This window comes from Eubalaena glacialis, chromosome 1 (assembly GCF_028564815.1).
Source record: "Eubalaena glacialis isolate mEubGla1 chromosome 1, mEubGla1.1.hap2.+ XY, whole genome shotgun sequence".
Classification (NCBI taxonomy): Eukaryota; Metazoa; Chordata; class Mammalia; order Artiodactyla; family Balaenidae; genus Eubalaena; species Eubalaena glacialis.
This window is the reverse complement of record NC_083716.1, coordinates 67925361-67946168: the sequence shown is the minus strand read 5'-3', so window position 1 is coordinate 67946168 and position 20808 is coordinate 67925361. Positions and strand designations below refer to the sequence as shown.

General features: G+C 36.2%; 1 protein-coding gene across 1 annotated transcript in view; it reads right to left on the bottom strand.

The window, feature by feature from the left end:
* CTNNA3 (catenin alpha 3) overlaps positions 1-20808 on the bottom strand; it is a 1728069-nt gene that overhangs the window by 386578 nt on the left and 1320683 nt on the right. The gene's annotated exons all lie outside the window — the stretch shown is intronic.

Sequence of the window (20808 nt, the reverse complement as noted above, 5' to 3'; positions counted from 1 at the left end):
CAGAGTATCCAGATATAAACATGAATGCTTTCTTGCCCACAAGTATATAGCAAATCATGTTCCTTTATTGGAAATTTGAAAAAGAGAAAAAATTCTAGTCCTGCACTAACTGTACTTAAGAGATGTTTTAGGAAGTATATTAAATGTAATCCACAGGTAAATTTCAAAATACAGAAGGAGAGTGATGCAGTTAAGGGATAAGAGCAGGACAAAAGGGCTAAAGATTTTTAGTAACGTTAAAAAATATATATGGCATAGTCTTCGTATTTTCAGCCATAAAATATTTTGCAGCACTCCCAATCATAATTTCTGCTGTTGAGATAATATTGTCACTAAATAACACTACATGATGGGAACAAAAGCAAAATGCCAGAAGACACAATAAAGGCTAGAATGTTGTTTAGAGGCAATTTGGCCCACTGCAGTGGAATATGTCAATGGCTTCTGGAAAATCTATAGCATCATAAAAACCTCGAAGCCACATTCCCTCTGAAAATATATTAACCAAAGGTATCAAAGATTAAAATGCTTAATTATATATTGGCTGATGACTAAGTTTAAATCAAGCAGTATGAATGGCTGATGTGCTCTACTCCTCAGTGTCATTATTCCTACCACTTCATTCTGAGAGGAATTACTGTATCCTTGTCAGTTAGAAATAATTTTCAAGCCTCTGGGACAATTTTTTTTTCTTTTAAATAAATATGAGAATGCCTATTTTTGAGAAAAAATGTACTCAAAAAAGCTGGAAGTTTGGAAATTTGGTATGGCCTTTAAAAACAAAGGTGTGATTTCGCTTTGGTAAGTTTCATTTGGTTGAGTTTTTCATGAAATAGCAAGACTAATTTTGGGAAGTCCTTTATATAATGACAAGCTATGTAGTAAAAAAAAAAAGTAAAATAGAAGAAAGCTTCTGAATCATATTAAAATATCTAACATCTAAACTAATATTTTAAACAATACTCACTTTGAAACCATAGCTTCCTATCCTCTTATTAGAAAAAATGTAGAAAACATCCTCCAATTTGTTGCAATGTAGCAAAATAAATTGGATAGTAAGTATATTTGTAGCAACTAAAAATTGTTCCTGGGTAGCTTCTCTTGTGATAGTTTTGTATGACTGGTAATGGCAAGACTAGAGACTTTTGCTTGCAGTTTCATGGTAGAATAAACAATTTGAATTACTTGATCACTACATAATAACTTACAAAAAAACATTTTATCACATTTCCAGGATCTAAATAAGAAAGGAGACTTATTCCAAAGACAAACTAATGAATAAAGAAGATGTGGTATATATATACAAGGAAAACTAATCAGCCATAAAAAAGAATGAAACAATGCCATTTACAGCAACATGGGCGGAACTAGAGATTATCATACTAAGTGAAGTAAGTCAGAAAGAGAATGACAAATACCATATGATATCACTTACATGTGGATTCTAAAATATGACACTAATAAACTTATTCATGAAACAGAAACAGACTTGCAGACATAGAGAACAGACTTGTGGTTGCCAAGGGGGAGGAGGGGTGGAGGAAGGATGGATTGGGAGTCTGGCATTAATAGATACAAACTATTATACATAGAATGGATAAACAACATGGTCTTACTGTATAGCACAGGGAACTATATTCAATATCTTAAACCATAATGGAAAAGAATATGAAAAGAATAAATATAAATACATATATATATATAACTGAATCACTTTGCTATATACCAGAAACTAACACAACATTGTAAATCAACTATACTTCAACAAAATTAATTTTTAAAAAAAAGGAGACTTATTGAAAGGGAAAAAGAAAGTGTTGTAACCAAATATGAAATAATTGCCTTTTAGGGCACATATTAGTACTGTAATGGGCATTTAGACTTAGGTAGTAGGTAAATGGAGGTGATGAAAAGAAGAATCTTGATTAGACTTGGGACTCTGGAATGGGGCTAATGTGTTCTGAGATCTGTAGAAGCAAATGTGTATTTTCTCTAGAAAAAAAAAAAAAAATCCTCCTAAGAATTCACAGAATAGCAAGTATCAGATTTAGATTCTCAAGGACTTCATGTGCTGAAAATATATACATATATACCTGTATCACTTACAATAGGCCAGGTGCTGTTTAAGAGCAGCTTTAAATATATTAAATGATTAAATTATCCAACAACTGTCCGAGGTTGAAACAATTTTTATATTTCCATTTTACGTATGAAAAGAGTGAAGTATAAGGAAGTTTTATGTTTGTTCAAAGCCAAACAGCAAGAATCTACCAAATATGTAAAATTCAAAAATACATGTGTTTAAAAAACCAGAAAGGATGGATTAGCATATAACATACAACTGAAGAGAAAATTAAGAATAGAGAATAAATAAATAAATAAAGTCAACTGACCTTTGACAAAGGAGAAAGGGAAAACAATGCAGCAAAGATAATCTTTTCAACAATTGGTGCTTGAACATGCGGACATCCACATTAAAAATAAAAAAGAAGGGACTTCCCTGGTGGTCCAGTGGGTAAGACTCCGCACTCCCAATGCAGGGGGCCCAGGTTCAATCCCTGGTCGGGGAACTAGATCCTGTATGCATTCCACAACTAAGAGTCTGCATGCCGCAACGAAGATCCCACGTGCCACGACTAAGACCCGGCACAGCCAAAATAAATAAATATTTTAAAAAAAGGAAAAAGAATCTAGACACAGACTTTACATCCTTCACAAAAATTAATTCAAAGTGGATCATAGATCTAAATGTAAAATAAAAACCTATAAATCTCCTAGAAAAATAACAAAGGAGAAAATATAGATGACCTTGGGCATGGTAATGACTTTTTAGGTACAACACCAAAGGCACAGTCCATGAAAGAAATAATTGATAAACCAGAATTCCTTAAAATGAAAAACTTCTCTTCTGTGAAAGACAATGTCAAGAGAATGAGAAGGCAAGTCATAGACTTGGAGAAAATATTTGCAAAGACACATCTGATGAAGGACTGTTATCCAAAATATAAAAAGAACTCTTAAAACTCAGTAATAAAAAACAAACAACCCAATTAAAAAAAGGGCCAAAGGCCTTAATAGAAACCTCACCAAAGATATACAAATGACAAATAAGCATATGAAAAGATGTTCCACATCACATGTCATCAGGGAAATGCAAGTTAAAACAACAAGATACCACTATACACCTTTTAGAATGGCCAAAATCCAGAATACTGACAACACTAAATGCTGGTGAGAATGTGGAGCTACAGAAACTCTCACTCATTCATTGCTGGTCAGAATGAATGCAAAATAGTATAGCCACTTTGGAAGACCATTCGGCAGTTTCTTACAAAACTAAACATACTCTTACCATATGGTCTACCATTTGTGCTCCTTGGTATTTATATAAGGGAATTAAGAACGTATGTCCACATAAAAACCTGCACATGGATGTTTATAGCAGCTTTATTCATAATTGTAAAACTTTGAAGCAACCAAGACACCCTACAGTAGGTGAAGAGATCAGTAAACCGTGGTACATTCAGGCAATGGAATATTATTCAACACTGAAAAGAAATGAGTTATCAAGTCACAAAAAACACATGGAGGAAACCTAAATGCATATTGCCAAGAGAAAGCAGCCAATCTGAAAAGGCCACAGAATGTATGATTCAACTACATGACATTCTGGAAAAGGCAAAACTATGGAGACAGTAAAAGATCAGTGGCTGTTCAGAGTTAGGGGAAAGGGAGGGATAAATAGGCAGAGCACAGAAGATTTTCAGTGCAGTGAAACTACTCTGTATACTATAATGGTAGATCCATGTCTTTATACATTTGTCCAAATCTATAAAATGTGCAACACCAAGAATGAATCCTAATGTAAACTATGGTCTTTGGGTGGTAATGATGTGTCAATGTAGGTTTATCAATTACAACAAATGTACTTCTCTGGTGGGGGATACTGATAATGGGGAAAGCTATGCACGTGTTGGGGCAGGAAGTATATAAAAAAATCTCCATACCTTCCTCTCAGTTTTGCTGTAAAACTAAAACTTATCTTAAAAACTAACAAAAAAGGGACTTCCCTGGTGGTGCAGTGGTTAAGAATCCACCTGCCAATGCAGGGGACACGGGTTTGAGCCCTGGTCTGGGAAGATCCCACATGCCGTGGAGCAACTAAGCCCGTGTGCCACAACTACTGAGCCTGAGCTCTAGAGCCCGCAAGCCACAACTACTGAGCCCATGTGCCACAACTACTGAAGCCTGCGCGCCTAGAGCCCGTGCTCTGCAACAAGAGAAGCCACTGCAATGAGAAGCCCGCATACCGCAATGAAGAGTAGCCCCCGCTCGTGCAACTAGAGAAAGCCCACGCACAGCAATGAAGACCCAACACAGCCAAAAATAAATAAATAAAAATAAATTAAAAAAATAAAATGAACTTACATAAATCAATAGGAAAAAGAATAACAAAAAAAAAAGAGAAAACTAATGAATTGGAAACATGATACAGAGAAATTATTTGATTTTCAGTACAGAGAGTGAAGCAAAGATATGCTAATATATAAACCTGAGATCAAGAATATAAAGGATAGAATGAGAACAAACATCATGTATACTATGAGAGTCTCAGAAAGAAAAAGAATAGAGAGAATCGAAGAAATTACCTATTTGAATAGAGGATAGCTATCAATTTTCTAAAACTGTTAAAGACATGATTTCACAAATAGGCAAAATGTATACCAAGCAATATAAATAAAATATATATCCACACTTAAGTACATCATAGTGAAACTGCAGAATGCCAAAGACAAAAAACAAAACAAACTTAAAAGTACCAAGAGCACCTAAAGATGAAAGAGAATTAGCCTGGGAGCAGACTCAGAAAGGAATATTGTCTTTATTCCCCATGTTTACTCTTTCTTCAATGCTTATTGCAAAAAATGAAGATATAACTTCATCTTAGGTAAAATGTGCTGACAGAATTGATTAATTAATTATTATTCAATCAATTAATCTATATTTTTAAAATCAGTCCTAGAATAATGGTTAAAAGAGCAGGCTTTGAACCACAGACCTGTATTTCAATATTGTTCCAATCTCTTAATTAGCTGTTTACTGTTGTAAAATTAGACAAATCACATAAACCCAGTGAATTTCAATTTCTTCATTTATACAATGTATATTATTCCATGATAGTATTGTTTATAGGGATTTTCCCTGGAACGTAGAAAACAAAATACATGGGAAGTATCAGGTTGACCCATATAAAATTATGTTATAGGTCAGAACAGTTGAAAATCAGTTATTATATTTAGGCCAACTTAATATTTATAGTAAATGTGGTTTTCATTAGAGAAAGAATCAAGTTTACTTTTAAATTCATATACAATGAAGAGAAAAACTATTTTTCAAAAGAAGAAGCTAGTTCAGAATCAGCCTTGCCATGTACCCCATTAAAGTCTGTAGGAATTACTCTAGGCCTGTCTATTTGTTTCATTAGGTTCAGGCATGCTTTTATTGAAAGCTATAAAGTATTTCCCTGGTATGTCCAACAGACCATTAAGGTGGCCACCATAATACTCTTATCTTGAGTTTGAGCAGGAACTATGACTTGCTTATAACCAATAAAATATGGGAAAGTTGACGGAATATATGTGATTATGTACACATGATTATGAGATTATATTACATAAGATTACAGCACTTGCCTTACTGAGTGTCTCTTTCTTGCTGACTTTGAGAAGACAAGCCCCTGTTTTGGAGAGTTCCATAGCAAGAACTGTGGGAAGTTTCTGGGAGCTGAGAGTGTCCTCTGGTAGACAGATAGCCAAGAAAAAGAAACTGAAGCCCTCAGTCCTATAACCACGAGGAACTGAATTCTGCCAATCACCTGAACGAGCTTGAAAGAGGATACTTCCCTAGTCAAGCCTGAGATGAGGCCACAACCCTGTCTGACACCTTGATTTACATTTTACAAGATTCTAAGCAGAGGATCCAGTTAAGTCTTGTCTGCATACCTGACCAACAAAAACTGTGGGGTACTAAACTGTTTTGCTTTACGTTGATAATGTTGTGATATTGTTACTCAGCAATAGATAACTAATACACCTAGAAAGAGAAAGATAAATCATCAGGCAGTGGCTCATGATAGAAGATAAAAGGCAGGTTATTCTTTCCAGAGCCATTCACAAATTCCACAACCATACTAACTTGTTCTGCAATAGTTGCAATCTTTAAAAAATTGCATTATCAAAATAATCTTTAAAAGTAATCTTTTCCATAGAAATCATTTTCACACTGGTAATGGCCAAATGAAGAAGCCCTGAATGGACAATTACTGATATTCCTCAGTTCCCCAGGAAGCCACATGTCTTCTACCACAGCAATATATGCCACTGGTGGTATGGAATTGTGACATTCAATGTATAGAATAATTCTGTGTTTTCATTGTAAATTGCTCTAACTAGCCAACATAAATTGGGTATTTTGTTGAGAATGTGCTGTCTGGGTAGCCGCCATATACCAGCTTTTGTGAGACACTTCAAAGTGTCTTAATTCGCTCTGCTGTGAGCATTCTTAACTGCTCCACTGAAAGATCCTTAGGGCTGCACATGGAGAGAAGAACCATGGAGGAAAGATTCAGGTCAAAGCATCTAGCATGAAGTAGTCATGGAGACGACTCCTTGTTCTGCTTTGTCAATCAATCAACTTTATTAAGGCTCCCAGGTGAGCTGTGTATTGTGTTATTTATTCATCCATTGAACATATATTTATTGTCTACTGTATGGCAGGTTCTTTGCTATGTTTCCAAAATTAGATGTTAGATCAGAAAGCAGGGGGGTTGAGAGATATAACCACTCCAAAAAGTATAGTCTATTTGTGGACATGGAAATAGACTGAGCATATCCAGAATATAAAACACTTAGCAGTTGTGGTAAGCAGTCTGTAAAATGGCTCAATGGCCTTGCCTCCTGATATTCATACTCTGTCTTTAAGTAACTTAGTAATCCATTGAATTCAGTAACTCCCTTCTAACAAATTGAATATAGCAAAAATGATGGTATACCACTTCAGAAATTAGGTTATACAAAAACACTGGCTTTCATCCTAGGGTCTCTCTTTCTCTCTCTCTCTGTTGTTTGGATTGCCTGCTCTGAGGGAAGCCAGGTGCCACGTTGGGAGAATACTTAGGCAACATAAGGGAGGCCCACGAGGCAAGAGACCGAAGCCTCCTGCCAGCAGCCGTGTGAATGAGTCCAGCCACGCCTGGGACTTGGATGAGGGCAGCCCAGGCCAACAGCGTGACTGCAACCTCATGAGAGACCTTAAGCCAGAATCACCCAGCTAAGCTGCTCCCAGATTCTTGATCTCAGAAACCACAGGACGGTAAATGTTTGCTGCCTTAATTTGCTAACTTTTAGGGAAATTTTTTAAAATTCAGCAATAGATAACTATTAATATAGAAAGGATAAGCTTTGATATAGCTCTGAGTTTTTAAGGGGGCAGAGTAGTGAAATGGTAATTGGGTGGAATGATCTCACAATTGACGGAAACAGGCCATAAAAGACTGAGTCAGTACTGATGAGAAATGTTTGTCCATTCACTGTTGCTATGTATTGTGTGAGTCAGTTATTCTAAATCAAATGAAAGTTTAGCCACTAAGGTTTCAGAGTTTAGAAAGTCCTCTGAGGAAAATATAGCATGATCCAGTACTTTTGGCTGCATAATGTCCAATTATGAAAACTTACTGAAGACCTTCAAAAAAGGGGAAAAAAAGCAGTTAACAAAACCAAATATAACCATTTGCCCACTTGCCTTGTTCTGTACGTTTAAGGTAGATGTGTGAGTGTGTGTGTGCTTCTTCTTGGTATCTTCAAATACATTTTTTTTGGTAAATAAATGAGTTATGACTGCAATTATACAAGGTTGAAGAATTTAAAGGGTCTGCAAAATTCTGTATAACACACATAAAACCTATTCAAGATAAAGCATGCAGCAAAGCAGGAGAAAGAATGTACAAGCCAGCATCAGGGCCTGGGACATTTGCAGGCACACCTATACAAAGTCTTTCCTTAGTCACAAAGGATGCACTTCATCTCTGCGTTATGACCTGTCAAGAGAGATATGCAAGAAATTGTGGTTTTAGGACAGTTAAGGCAAAAGATTCTAGCAGAATCTTTTATGCCCCACTGGTCATATAGCCAAGCCGAGCTATGAAACCAGTGAAATAGGTGTAAGCCATCAATCTACACATCCCTGAACAACATAAATAAGCTGGCCCTGGGTGCCACCAGAGGGATTTCGTACTTTAGACAATGCATTATAAATTACTAGCTAGTCAATTATCTTTATCATAGCCAAAGTCAGTACTAGACTTCCAGATGTCTCTGGAGGTAAGTATGGATCTGTCCAGGTTGTTCTGTATGATAACTCTATTTTATACAAAGACCATTAAACACACAGGCAAAAAAAACAATCATTTTGTATATAATGTATCATATGCACTATACATATATAGTTACTAATACTAAATATAATAAATTATATAATAAGATAATATATCTGTATATATTACTATCATAAATGGATATAAACATATGCACATATGTACATGTGTGTATGTCACTTATACAGACATATATATATAAATACATATTCATAATAGGCATAATAGGTAACGTTTACCATGTGACATGAAATCTAGTTTCTTAACAATGACAAAAGACATGACAAACACAGACAATAAACAAATACAAATAGTTAAGCATAAGCTGATAACAATATAGCCAGACAGTTTTAAAGTTTTAGGATTATGTAGTTGGGTTCACAATATTCTAAGCTAGCTAGGTGGGACTTATATACTGACATCTTTTGGAGAGTATAGTGAACTGCTTTCTTTATCATGTGACTAATTTAATGATTCTGTTTGTCTAAATGTATTCTAGGCTCCTTTTAGAATTATTTTTTCTTGCAGCCTGTGACTTTCTATTCTAATTTGGATCAGTCGCTTTCTAGACCTGCTAGAGATCTGCCATCCTGTCATTTTATTCATTACATTTCTGAGTTAGATTTACTATTTCAATTCTCCACATTCTTACTATTTCTGATTTTTCCTCATTTTGCTTGAATACATTTTCAAGTCATTTCTCCAAAAGGGTTTGTGTAACTTAAATATCCTGGGTTCTTACGTATACAAAAAGGTTTTATTTTGCCACACATTTTGGATGAAAGTAGTGTTCTAAGTTCAAATTAATTTTCTCACTGAATGTGAGGCCATGTTATTTCATTGTTTTCCAGAATTCAGAAACAGGAGACGCTAACAGGAGAGCTGGAACCCTCCCTCTCTGACGATCTCTGCTTGTGCATACCCTGGATTGAGGTGTTTGCTGCTCTTTTCCATCTACCTGCATGTTTCCAGCTGCTTTCTATCTTCTGGATTTTGTTTTTCTCTGATGAGCCCACACCCATGCATTTGACATTATGGGCTTATTCCTTTTGTTTCCCTTTACTGTTTTATAAAAGCAATGTTAAACTAGAGTGAGGTAGAAATATTTTGTGAATCTGCCTTCTTGCTAACTTTTTAAATAGATGAAAAAGGAAAAAAAAACACACTGTTAGTCCCTGAGCTCAAAATTATTTGATTGTAATTGTGAAGATAGGATGAATACATTAATAAACACAAATTAATGAAGAAAGAATAACTATTTACATACTGAAGTAGTTGGTAGAAGGAGAATAAATAAACACGGTAGGGGAGATGGTAAGAGAAGTACAATATTTTAACTTACTGTTTCTTCCCTCAAAAATAATTTTGTTTTTTATCAATATCAGTAATCTAATTCCTCTTTCTAGTTACATAAGAATTTTAAGGCAAGTAGTAATTTTGCACAGCAAAGGAAACTAAAAACAAGACGAAAAGACAACTCTCAGAATGGGAGAAAATATTTGCTAATGAATCAATGGACAAAGGTTTAATCTCCAAAATATAAAAACAGCTCATGCAGCTCAATATTTTAAAAACAAACAACCCCATCAAAAAATGGGCAGAAGACCTAAATAGACATTTATCCAAAGAAGATATACAGATTGCCAACAAACACATGAAAGGATGCTCAACATCACTAATTATTAGAGAAATGCAAATCAAAACTACAATGAGGTATCACCTCACACCGGTTAGAATGAGTGTCATCAGAAAATCTACAAACAACAAATGCTGGAGAGGATGTGGAGAAAAGGGAACCCTCTTGCACTGTTGGTGGGACTATAAATTGATACAGCCACTATGGAGAACAGTATGGAGGTTCCTTAAAAAAACTAAAAATAGAATTACCATATGACCCAGCAATCCCACTCCTGGGCATATACCTAGAGAAAACCATAATTCAAAAAGACACATGCACCCCAATGTTCATTGCAGCACTATTTACAATAGCCAGGTCATGGAAGCAACCTAAATGCCCATCGACAGATGAATTGATAAAGAAGATGTGGTACTGGGGACTTCCCTGCTGGCGCAGTGGTTAAGAATCTGCCTGCCAATGCAGGGGACACGGGTTCGAGCCCTGGTCTGGGAAGATCTCACATGCCGCGGAGCAACTAAGCCTGTGCACCACAACTACTGAAGCCCACGTGCCTAAAGCCCGTGCTCCACAACAAGAGAAGCCACCACAGTGAGAAGTACGGGCACCGCAACAAAGAGTAGCCCCCGCTCGCCACAACTAGAGAAAGCCCACACGCAGCAACGAAGACCCAAAGCAGCCAAAAATAAATAAATAAAATAAATAAATTAAAAAAAAAAAAAAAGAAGATGCGGTACATATACACAATGGAATATTACTCAGCCATAAAGAGGAACGAAATTGGGTCACTTGTAGAGACGTGGATGGACCTAGAGACTGTCATACAGAGTGAAGTAAGTCAGAAAGAGAAAAACAAATATCATATATTAATGCATATATGTGGAATCTAGAAAAATGGTACAGATGAACAAGTTTGCAAGGCAGAAATAGAGACACAGATGTAGAGAACAAATGTATGGACACCAAGGGGGGAAAGCGGGGGACGGGTGGTGGTGGTGGTGGTGGGATGAATTGGGAGATTGGGATTGACATATATACACTAATATGTATAAAATAGATAACTAATAAGAACATGCTGTATAAAAAAAATAAAATAAAAATAAAAAAGTAAAAATAAGAAACTAAGCTTTACCAGCAAAAAAAAAAAAAAAAGTAGTAAAGGAATGTACCTTTAACCTTTGTTAAATCACTATAACCTACATTCAAAATCAATTTTAAAATATCTAGAATCTTAAAGAAATACTGGCAGCAGTGTTTATAATAAATGATAATCCTTATATCATCAGAGAAATTTTATAATATAAATTGTTCACTTAACTTTAACTGCTACAGGCTTTGGCAGACAGTAAAATTAAATGGTGGATGATCACCAGAATATATTATACTTTCTAAGATACTGCTGGGTTACTAATACATTTCAGGAGAAGAAACTTATTCCCAGGCCCTTAGCCTGCTGTGTGGGATTGTTAAGCAGTAATGCTTTCTTTTGTAATTGACAAAAGAGGAAGTTGTAAATTACCATGAGCTAGAAAATTCAAATATGTGAAATGAAAATATATGTCAGCAGAAATCAGCATGGGCACATGGTGGGAAAGAATTTCCACATGCCTAAAATCTCTTTGGCTTTTCTTGAACTACATCCTTACTGAGCTGGGTAAACAGGACTCCTGATCAATGTTTCCAGAGACTCTTTTATTCCACTTGTTCTACTCCCAGCATTGTTATCCCAACTGTGGCTATCATTTAAAATATACTTCCTTTCTTCAGTCAAACAATCCTTTCTTCCTTCACTGAAGATCTTGAGATATCCACTAAGTTTATAGTATTCCCCAAGTTTACAGTTTTCACCAAGAGGTGAAATAATCTTTAACTCACCCAATCATGATAAACGACTTACATATGGACTTTACGTGAAAATATTCACATCTATTAATAAAGCTTATAGATAACACTGTCATTTGAAAATATTGGCCTTCTGATAGTGTAAATGCAACACTGCCTTCTTTTGGCAGTAGATACCTACTGTTCATCTTAGAAATGCTTAATCCTTCACTTACTACACTTACTCTTGTCTTGGAAACTTGGCAATATCATCATGGCTATTGCAACCACCCTCATCCAAGCAGGACTACATTTGAGGAATCCCAGAAAAATGAACATGAAGGACAGCTGGGAAGGAGAGGCTGGGAATGAAATGGCTAAAACTATTGCCAATTAAGCTCTGCTATCTACACCAATTACTTAACACCAAAGGAAATGCAGTCTGATTCATACATTCAACTTCACATGGTTTATGCTCTCTCCAAAGCCAGAAGAAAGAAAATCTGAGAGATGCCCCACCTCAGTTTATTTTCTAGACTCAGTGACCTTGAACCTCAAATATAGTTTTTCAGACGAGTATGTAAAAGTTTTACCAGCTCACATCAATAACTGTATAACCAGACTTTCCAGGCCACATATAACGATCTCTAAAAAAGTAAAATTAACCTGTCTTTACAACTGAGGACTATTAATACATGAAACAGATAATTGTAATGACTGGAGTTATTTCATTAGTTTCATAAATCGGACTTTCAAGATGGAGTAGAAGGAAGGAGATTCCTACCAGATATTAGCTACCTTTTAAAAACATAGACTATGTTACAGTTTATAAAACATTTTACAGTAATTCTATTATAAAGAGACAATTGTTGGATTACCCAGGTGATAAAAGGCTATTCCAGAGCTTCCTAACAGCTGTTAGGAAGGGTGTGTTTTAGAGGGTTACTGGGGTGTTGAGATATTGATGCCCATAGCCCTCAGAAGGGCTGGGAAAGACCTAAGACTGTTTATGACCCCAGAGCCTCTGATCCCCTCTGGCCTTGAATAGCCACTTCTCTTTTCCCAGTGGCTGTGCAAACACTATGATTTTAGAAGGCACTAGTCTCCTCTGTTAAAAAGAATGTCTAGTACTTAGTAAGTCTTAAAATGAATGAAGTCAAAGTCCCCATCCCGGGGCTTCTCTGGTGGCGCAGTGGTTGACAGTCTGCCTGCCAATGCAGGGGACGCGGGTTCGCGCCCTGGTCTGGGAGGATCCCATATGCCGCGGAGCAACTGGGCCCGTGAGCCACAGCTACTGAGCCTGCGCGTCTGGAGCCTGTGCCCCGCAGCAAGAGAGGCCGCGACGGTGAAAGGCCCGCGCACCGCGATGAAGAGTGGCCCCGCTTGCCGTAACTAGAGAAAGCCCTCGCACAGAAACGAAGACCCAACACAGCCAAAAATAAATAAAATGCTGGCTTAACTCCTAGAGAGTTTCATTATAAAAAAAAAAAAAAAAGTCCCCATCCCTTTAGGTTTAAAATAAAATGATATAGTTTGGTACAGTATTACTGTAGTTGAACAATAATAGGATTACAGGCCTATTAATTTTTTGTCATTATTGCCGTTAAAGAAAGAAAAAAAGAAGAAACCCCTGAATGATCCATTTTTCTACTTTTCACAAGACTTCACAGACACCTGTATGTTTACTTTGCCACTATCTTGGTAATAGAATCACATTCACAACGTATATTCTAAGGTACATCATCCCTGAAACACTTAGATTTAAAGTGGTGTCATAATACCTCATTTAATAAAACCACCAGGCATAAAGCATGCTTTTACACTTATTTTTAAAATTTCATAAACCATCTGAAAGAAATGGGTTTGGAAACAAGCTGCTGAAAGGCCGTGCTCCTGTTTGGGTGACATGGATGGAAGCATTTCCATTGTTCCAACATAGATGATGACCAACCAAGTTGGAAAATCAGTACTCAATTTCCCTTCTCTGGGTCCTTTCACTCCCTTTTTGATGCTACTCCTCTCCTGCTCCTTACCACCCCCATCTCCCTTTGCTCACAGACTCCAAAGCCCTTTCTGCGCCAAGAAGTCTGCCAGTATGAGAATCTGAGGCAGAATGTTGTCTCCATAGAAGCTCAAAAGCCAGTACTTGTGGCTCCCCCTCAATGCTGATCATCAAGGTGGGGGCATATGATTTAAATTCTGCTAACATGATGCGTCTGCTCAGGAAGTTGAATTCAGGGAGAGTGAGGCAAAAGCAGGGATTGGCTTTGAATTTATTTCTGTGGTGGAAGTATCTGGAATGTGGTGGCAAATGAAAGTAGCATCTGTAGGGTCCAGTGTCATAATGTTATGATGCCAATAATGGCATTAGATGTTCACTGAGGTCTGGAATGGCAGTTCATACAAATGCTCCTTGGGAATGACCAACCGGTTCTTATATTCATCATCCCTTGCAGTCTGTCTGTTTTCTCTTCTTGTTCTCTAGCCTTCCTGTGCATGTGCGTTGGTTTATAGTCAGATTCTGTTGTTTGCAATCTAGAGCTGAAACTGGGACTTCATGCCTAAACCACTTACATTAAGTTATTTTACTTCCTACCTATTCCTACCATATAAAGGCCCATAAAATAAATCTGAATTAGTTTTTTACAGAGAGTCTGTAAAAATAAGATTAGAAAGAAAGGTGTGGCCTATTTCTCTTACCAGATAATGTCTTCTTTGGCTGGAGAACATGCATCTGAGGCTGGTAATAGGAGATCTAGAGTTAAAGAAGATACCAGAGCTCTACAATATCTTTGCATGGTGAATACCCACACAGCATGTTCAAATTCTCCACTTCCTTTCCCAATGATCCCTTCCTTTTAACCCATGCCATTTCAGCTCATCTATTTTTAATCTATCCATTTAGCATCAGCTTCACAGTTCCATATTTTACATTTTCCAGATTTGGGAATGTATCAGCCCCTCTTTATGATTCTCTGAAATCCACCCTTAAGCCCTCTATACCATTTCCTTCCTTGACAATAAAATTTCTACCAATGTGTCAGAACGTATTCTTTTTATTAATAAGGATATTACTAACAGTGGCTTTTTAGATTATTCCATGTACCTTTCTTAGGATCTAACTATATCAAAAATGTCAAAAAAAGGCTTTGCATTACCCAGTACACATAGGAGATTTCAGTTTTTATGGCACTTTTTATCTGACAAGTTTATATTTCCAATAACTTAAAATGTCAAGATAAGTAAGTACCCTCAGCCTGCTCACTAGATCTGGGTCCTATTCAAATCCAGGTCTCTTTGGACAAAAAAACAGGTTTTCCACTCAGAAGCTCTAGAAGCTTCTTTCTTCAATTCACAATGTTAGTTCAAAGTTAGAAGCTTCTTTCCTCAATTCACAATGTTAGTTCAAAGTCCCAAACTTCTGCAGCAACAGAAGTACTTCTAAGGCCAGGGGATCTTACTCTTCTTTAAAGAGGCTAAATTGTCATTTAACTTTTGATTTTGGCATCACCAACAAGAAGACACTGGTTATCCAGGCTGGCCAAGTGATATGCAGATAGAAGTGGTTTATTAATGCTCTCTGACTGTGTTAAAGGGTGTCAGATTAGGGCTGAAGCCAAAAGTAAGAAAGTGCATAATCCCAGAGGCCTGTCTCAGACTGCTACCAGGGGAAGGAAGTTTGCCAGCATATGTTTCTGAATTTGAAGGCACGGCTGCTACCCTTTAGAGGGATTTGCTGGAACCATTAGTGAAAATAGGTTTAGTGGGATCTTTCAACAGATGCAGTTCAAGGATGGTTCTTGAAAGTAATTGTGTACACAAAAGTCATGACCTCTTGTTCAAAAGCTTGCTAAAGAACCTTTTAAGAATCTGACCTGAAGTTCTCTGAAAATGGCTAATATCTGACTCTGGACAGTAATGAATCACTTCCCTGATCTTTCCTCTGCCCCAGCCTTTGACATAGTCTACTGCTCTTGAGTTTTGTTTTTTTGTTTTTGGTTTTTTTCCCCACAAATGGAGATGATAACTTGTCCTCTTGCTTAACTGTAGTAGAATGTGTCACAGTATAATCTTACAACGAATTTTAAATTTAAAATTGGGAGAAGGACTTGAGTACTCCTACAATGCATAAAATGCTAATGGGAACTATGAAAATAAATAAAGTGTGGTATCTACCTTTAAGTACGTTACAATCTAGTGGGAGAAACTTGTATGTAAATGGCTGATTATGATACAAGGCAAAGTGAAATAAGCATTAACTAGAGGATAAGCTCATCCATGGTAACACAGGTAATGGAGCAATTAATTCTAACTGAAAGGGAATCAGAAGCTCCTTTGTAAAGGTGGTGGCATTTGAGAAAGTTGTAAAGAATAATTATAATTGTAGAGGGCCAGTAGAGAAGAAAAGGTGTTTCACTGCTGGAATAAAATTAGCATAAGCATATAGGTTCAATTCAAGAGTTGTTTTGTTCTGTTTCATTCTAATCTAGCACACGCAAGACATTATGGTAGGCTTTGGAAGAGATGCAAAGAGAAATGATACGAGTTTTCTTTTCTCCTATAACTTAACTTCTGTTTTGAAAGAAAAGTCATTTCTATATAAATATACGTGAAGAGTTCATCAGTAACATACAGTTGCCTGGAACAATGTACCTGAGTGGCAAGTCCTTTAAAATCTACAGCACAGGAGACCAAGAAGAGCTCACTATTTCCAGAGAGAGTAAAAAAAAGGTTTCTAGAGGACACGGGGGTATGCGCTGTTTCTTGAAAGGTGGATAAAATTTGATGTGATAAATAAGGCGCAAGGGTATTCAAAATGACAGGTACAGCATGGACAAGACCTAAAGGCAGAAATGATCTTGGCATGCCCATGTGATTGGGAAAGCATCAACTTAGATGGAGTAGAAGGTGCCTTTTGGCCCATGCTAGGAAGAAAAAAACAGAAATTCACGTTTAGGTGAATTCAAATGCCTGCAAAGTTCAGGTAGGTACATTAAGTGAGCAAAGCAGACTGGGCATATAATGAGAGGTAATAAAGGAGACTATGGCCCAGTCTCAACCAAAAGAAAGACACTACTAAGCTCCAGCCATTTTCGTTTCCATGGTAAACTCTGCTCTAGTGTTGCCAGACCCTCCAATTTGTTACGATAGGCCATTAATCTGGATATATATATATGTATGTACATGTGTATATGTATATATATTCATATATATAATTAGAAAGTAATTCTTATACTAAAACATAAAACTTTGTTGGTCAAAACTCTACTGGACACATAAGAATTCTCTGAGTCACAATGAATCACGTCCAGTATGTGGACCACTGAGTTTCAACTTCTGCTGGACTGTAGTGGGCAAAGACTGCCGGAACTAAAGCTTCTGTTTTATATCCTATAGCCATTTAAGATTATAAACAGAGATGCAACATAAGGACAGTAGCTAAAAAATGTTTTAATTAGGCTACAAAAATGCAGGCTATTTGTATATGAAAACTATTAAATGAAGGAAATTGATCGGAATTACTGACTGCTATTAAAGTTTTTAAAATGTTTTTTAGAGAAATTCATCTTAAAAGTCTATCCATTGTTTCAACTGGTCACAAGAAAAATTTACAACAAAAATTTGGAAATATTTATTGGCTCTAAATTGTTCTCAACTGTCTCATTTGCCTTTAAGAAGAAAAACTGCAGCTATGTGACTCTTCTCCACTCAAACAGGGGAAAGGGTTCAAGTTTGGGCCTGAAAGAGTACTTGATGAATGACACTTTATTTGCCATCACTACCAGTTGCCAATGTTGGAGGCCACCAGGATGTCTTGGTCAGGTTCATTTGTGTGCTTGTTGTGTTTTGGTCCATGAGCCTAGCTGACTTTGAAACCAGGTGGAGTTTGAGTGTTTGCAAAAGATGCTTTGGGTCCTGCTGATTTCTGAATTGATAGAATTCATAAATCACTCACAAAAAATATTACGTGTGTCCACTCTTGGTTTAGGTTTTCTCCCAGCCTAGTGTGAAAAAACTGAAATTGATGTTAGGTATACAACTTCTAAGCCTTCACATTGCAATCCAGAAGGCTTGCTTTTAACAAAAAAGCTAATATTTTCTCTCCCCTATCGGGAATTCCTGACAGGTAGAGGAGCTTAGTAACAGGGAAGAATTGGGTGGAATAAAAATTTCTCATGGAGATTACAATACTCCGCCTCAGTCTGAATGAAATGCAGCATTGCAGATGTTGCCTACATTTCACTGAAAACCAGCTGGTTGATTTTATGAACAATGCAAATCCTGCAATGTAACAGGGCTTCTCTAAGTGCTGATAAAACACTTAGAAGATCAACAAATCTTGAAAATGTGCTAACGAGCCACAACGTCTGATTAAAAGCAAAGGTGCAATGTTCCAAAAACATTCTTTGTGATTTAGATAAGTATGACCTAGGTTTCATCATTGATGACAGTACTTTAAAGGCAAATTGTGCAAAGATAAGAAAGTCTCGTTAATAAGAACAATTCACAATAGCTCCTTATTGAGTTATTTTCAGGAAAAAGGGTTAAGACCTGAGAACTGCATAAAAGGAAAAGAAAGAAAGAGAAAATCAGGCCACATATACAGACCATTCACTTGCTAAAATATGAACTATTAAGGCTTCATAACATAAAACATGACATTTTGAATTATTTAATTTGATGATTATTTATAAATAATAAGTCCAAGTTATGAGCAGATGTGAACAAAGATGAACATCTTCTGTTACTTAATTGTGGAGGATAGAATAGTTGGAAGTATTTTTCATAGACAATATCTCTATGGGAGAGAAAATGCTCACATATTTCAGCTTTGGTTAAGATCAAACTGATCAAATTAGCATTTTCATCTAATTTATTGCTCAGAATTCCCTTTAGTGAGGCACGCTTTTGATAAATTTCAAGAAAAGCTGTTTGGAGCAAAGTTTGAAATTAGACATAAAAAACCCAAAATGAGAAGATTTTAAGATAAGCCAAAAAGAATGTAAAAAACTAAAACAACAAAATTGGAAAGTCATAAACTATACTGTTATATTACTAATAAGATGTGACTTATACAGACTAACCCAGGATTATTCCATATTTATTGTATTTGTATTTGGGGTACAGGACATAATTTACCTGGAGGATTTCAATTAAAGTTACATACAAATAATTAGAGGAGAAAGGATTTCTCTCTCTTCTGATTGAATGATAATGTAGCCATATTGGTTAGTTATCTTGTAAGGTCATCATAAATCATACAGGTATTGACAAAATTGTAATTAAATGTGTAAATAACTTTGTTTTGTTTTTATTTTCTGATTTCAGATTATAAGAATTGATTGTGAACGGAGTGTTCCCACAACACATTTCACATTCTGGACACTTCAAAATTTCACTTCCACTTCTTTGCATATGAAGTCCAGATATGGGCGCTATACTATAGAGAATAAAACTATAAACTTAGTACCTCATACAGACATGGTGACTATAAGAGTGTGTTCACAAGACATTACCAATATGATTACAAAACTGAGGCAGAAGCAAGATATAGGTACCGTTTTGGTAGACTTTAGTCAGTTCCCTATAGGGCATTTTTCACTGGCTAAAAGGAGAACCACCGATGCCTTCTTCTTTTTACTTACAATTCTATTCCCGAAGGTAGAAAAAAATCAGAGAACTCTGTACTTGATTTTGACCAACAAGAAAGGACCAGTTAAATTCAGTTTAGGGAAGAGATGCTGAACTACTCTAACACACAATTATCTCCTTAAGCAAGTAAATGTATCGTCGCACCTCACTGATAAAGCAACTACCCTGTACCCTATTCGTGACACCAGTGACTTTTGAGGAGTTAGTATAGAAATATCATATCAAGAGTTGCAAATACACCTCCTTCATCTTTCCTTAGTACATTTTAAGCATTTCACTGTTTTAGAAATATTTTTAAAGAGATACTGAGAAAACTATGCGCCAAGATTCATTAATGAGTTCTGTATCAACATTCTAGGAAAAGAGAAACACTAATCATCAGTTCTCTACAAAACTTGCCAAGCCTACCTTGTGGCATAGCTCTTCAGAACTATTTCCTAATGAAGGCTATTCAACTGTTGATAAGCTTATCTTTGTTAATTTCAAGGAGCAGCTTCCTCTCCCCACAAATCACCCATCTCCATCCCTTCTACCCCTTTCACAAAACAAATACGTACATCCAAATTTAATACGCCCCATGCATAACATGAACAATTCTCTAGGTAGGATCAATGATTTAAGTATGTAATTTCAAATATTTTAGGAATCATGGGTCCACTGTCACCCTCCTCTTATGAAGTAATTAATAAGAAAAATTCAACCTGAGGTTTTCACAGATCACAAGGGCTTTTCACAAGAAAAACTACTGCCATGATGATTTCTAAAAATGGTTGGTTGCCCTCATTCAAACTGTATCCACTGTTTCTGAATTCATATGAATTTAAATGTTTCTTTGAATTTTCTGTAAGTGTCTTGGAGAAATGTTAATAACAGTGCTAAAATAAGAATACCATTTTAATGTGTGATTCAAAAACTAAGCATTTATTAGCTGATTTCAGAAAATATTAACTTCAGTGCTGCAACCAAAACAAAATCCTGGTTCCGTATTTCTTAAGTAATCAAAGATTATGTGAAAGAACAAAATGGTGTTTTGCAAACAGATTACAAAAGAAGGTAGAAAGCATTTCTCTGGAAACATAGGACAAGTTTGCTCTGTTTAAGCAATGTAAACAAAAACCTGGGGGCTACCAATCAGACAGCTAAAAGAGGGCTTGGAAACTATTACATACTTATCACATCTGGCCTAATTATATCTCCTAACAACTCTAGCATTAATAAACATTCATAAGTGGCTAAAGGCCTGTGGGTAATTTATATAATGCATATA